The sequence below is a fragment of the Sinocyclocheilus rhinocerous genome, unplaced genomic scaffold (genome assembly GCF_001515625.1).
Source record: "Sinocyclocheilus rhinocerous isolate Xijiao unplaced genomic scaffold, SAMN03320098_v1.1 scaffold3108, whole genome shotgun sequence".
NCBI lineage: Eukaryota > Metazoa > Chordata > Actinopteri > Cypriniformes > Cyprinidae > Sinocyclocheilus > Sinocyclocheilus rhinocerous.
Genome location: NW_015660016.1, coordinates 181,851 through 185,435, shown reverse-complemented (window position 1 = coordinate 185,435; position 3,585 = coordinate 181,851).

Here is a 3,585-nt window from a genome sequence, read left to right as displayed (position 1 = left end):
AACAAGAATGTATGGCACAAAAATTCGGTCCAATTTTTGCATGCAATTTATCTAATCAAACCAATGCATATAAACAGCAGACTGAATGAAAAAGCTAACTCATTCTCTGACAGTAAGTGGCATTTATTGAGAAAAGGAATACCCCCGATATTCTAGTACAGAAAGTGCTACACAACTTTGTGATAACTGCTTTTTACGGAGAAGAAAAGGAATCACATATTTATATATTTTTATACATCTACATGTTATTTACATGTTTTCAAACAGCCGATTAGACATGTGTATTCGCTATAGTCAGGGCCGTTTCTAGCCAATTTGACGCCCTAGGCGAAGACAGCACTCTGATCTAGTGGCATACAGGCATCGTCAGATTGACAGTAGCCCAATAATATTGGGGGATCCAGTGGGGGCGGCAGTCATATTTCAGGGTGACCGTGCCACTCTTTATCACAACCCTGCTAAAAGTGCCAGTACGTGCACTCATTGGCGCCCCTTCAGCTGGTGGCGCCCTAGGCGACCGCCTAGCTCGCCTATGCCTAGAAACGGCCCTGGCTATAGTGTTTATCAAACAACACCAAATTCAAGAATACAGAGACAAGAGAGAAGGTTCTGAATTCTTTCTCTGCTATTCACTGTTGCTTAGCAAAATACTCTGTTAGTGAACACCACAAGATGTTGTTCTGTGTAATAGCACACGCGTTTTATGTAACAGCAGCGGCTCTGCGTATGTGAACAAAAAGTGCAAGTTTTATTGGTTGTCCTGATTTTTCGCAGTGTGATCGAAAAGAGATAAAAACACCCTGTACACAAAAAAAAAAAAAAAAAACGCACCCTTGTTCATTGTCTACGCCATTTCTCTCTAGAAGTTATCACCAATAAAACTGTTTTTGTACTTGTTTAAACTAGAGTTGCAGGCTCTTTTAATCCTGTCACATAAAATGCTTGTCATAGTTTCTCTTCAGTTCCTTTATTGACTGTGAAACAACCTTGAGGGGAAAGGTGCGTCACACTCTCTGTACCCATAGTAATGTACTTTGGTATATAAGTATACTTCTGCTGTTTACCCCTAGACCAAAGGACCGATGGGAGCAACTATAATGGAGAAAGACAAACTAGTTGTTCAGTTTTGTTCTGTACAAACTACGTGGATACGATCTAAATGGGGGTGTCACTGCTGTAAATATTCAAACTTTGTGTGTACAGAACAAAATTTAGCACTCATAAGAGTGACAAATATATTTACTGTGCATTCAAACTGTGAATACATATTATTTTAAAGGCCTGATTGAATTTGTACAACCGTGCTGATTAGATGAAACTGACTCTCAGACCGCTTGGTCGTCTATAAAAAAATGTTTCCTATAACAGCTTTTACACCATTTCTGTTTTCTGTATCTGTCTGTTCTCTCTTTGGAAGTTTTTTTTTCTTTTTTTTCTTGCAGATAACAGTTATTCTGCTCCTCTGCCAGCGCTACTGCCAGTCTGTTTGCTTACTTTAAAATGAATAGAAACAACTTAATGGAACTTGTGGCAAGAAAACAGTGATGCAGTATGCCATTAAACCAGCTGCAAATCCAAACAAATGAAGATATACAAAGATTGAAGAGTCATTGGATCCTTCCAGAAATCACAATGTTCTCTTTAATGATCTTTCGTTTCTTTTTTTATGCAACTTTGAGATATCTTAAAAAGCAATGTTTGCATCATGAAGAAACAAGTTTATATTTTTTTTTCTTCAGTATATGCATGTATTTTGTAATCTTTCTTCTAACCTGCTATTCATTACTAATCACCTGTGATTGATGATGTAGATAAGGACAACAATAGGACAACATCTATACATACTGGCACAGAGATGATGGTTAAGTGGTTACTCTCATCAGATCAGCAATGTATGTATGTATGTGGTAGGAAGTAATGTGTGCTGGGAGAATGGACAGGGTAAGGCTATTAAGATTGCAACACAGATACAGGCGTGAGGATCCTTTATGTTCCAACGTCGTGACAAACAACACCAACAAACCAGCTCAAGAAATGAACCTACTGTAGCAAATACTATCCGCTGTAGAACACAAACCTTGAATAGATGGCATGTACAGTATGTCTCGTGAAAATGATCATGACATGTCTGGGTCATATCTTTGTCATGCTATGGTGTTGAATGAACACGCACGAAGATGAAGATGAAGATTAAGTAATAAATATAATAGTAGTTAATAAATATTGTCTTATTGTTTTATTTCAATTGATTTATTTATTTTTTGTACTTTTTCCATTTGAATTTACGATGAAATGTGCGTCAATGTAACAGACAGACTCTCACATGTTAAAGGGATAGTTCACACACACACACACACACACACACAAAAGTTCAGTATTTAAAGAAAGTCTGCAGCACTCTATATTACAGTCTTTTTTTTTTTTCTCTGCCTGATCATACTACTTCTAATAGTTACTACAATAACTGGATAATAACTAGGTACTAACCCTGAACCTACCCCTAAACCCAACCTTAATCCATGTACCTTATATTGCCCAGTACTTTCTTAGGTAAGTACACTGTAAGTGCACTTACTGTAAAATAAAGTGCAACCATTGCAAGTCATTTAGGTTTGGAACAACATGAGGGTGAGTAAATAATGACAACATTTTAATTTTGGATGAATAATGCCTGACTGAATTGTGCATCAACAAGTATAATTACACAAAGTAAATCAAATCAGAAATTGTATCAACTTTCCAATTTATCCTTGAATGCATTGGGTGAACAATCCTTGACTCTGTGAATAACAGCCACCTCTCTCTCTACACAGGGCGCTGGACTCAAGTAAATAATATAATAAATAGAATCAAGTAAAGGTCACTCACAGTAGATCAGCCATGATGTGGGAAGGTCGTTGGCTACGGTTTATTCATCATGGCTAATTAGTGAAGCTAAAGACTTCAACAGAGGTGCTTTGACAGAACCGGATACATAGGATAGAGAAGGTGAAGTAATCAGGTGTGCAGACACTCCTGGGAATGAAATGGCTTTAGGCTGTCGTAGGTTTAAGCAAGCATCGCATGTCTGGAACGCTGTAGATCAGCTCCTGCCGAGTAAATGTATGTTTGGCTGGAGTTGAACCAAACAAGCAATTTTACCACCATATCATGAGCAAAGTCACTTGAGATGCAAGAGGCAAATGCCTAGCATTACAACACCAAAGGCAAGCGACTGTTCATCATATCTGAGACAGATAAAGGAAGACAGGGTGAAGTGGTCTGCTGTCCGATATCTGAGTAGTGTCCTCCAGATATGAGTGAGTGTCTTTTAGCTTGAAAACTCTGTGACCTCATGGTGTTGTTGTGAAAGCAAAGCAATGCCTCCAGCTCTGGGCCTCTCAGAGCTGGATGAGGTTCTGAGTGTTTGAGCCAGTTCCTGACATGTGGTGTGGTTTTCCTTCCTGCGGTTCAGCGAACTCTTATTTGTATATATTTTTGTTTTCAAAGCAGTCCCTCTCGTCTGATTTTGGCCTGCTCTCTAAATTATGGATCAGTGTGCATTCCTCTCGCCTCGTCAGAAGCGCCGGAAAACAGTGGGCTACC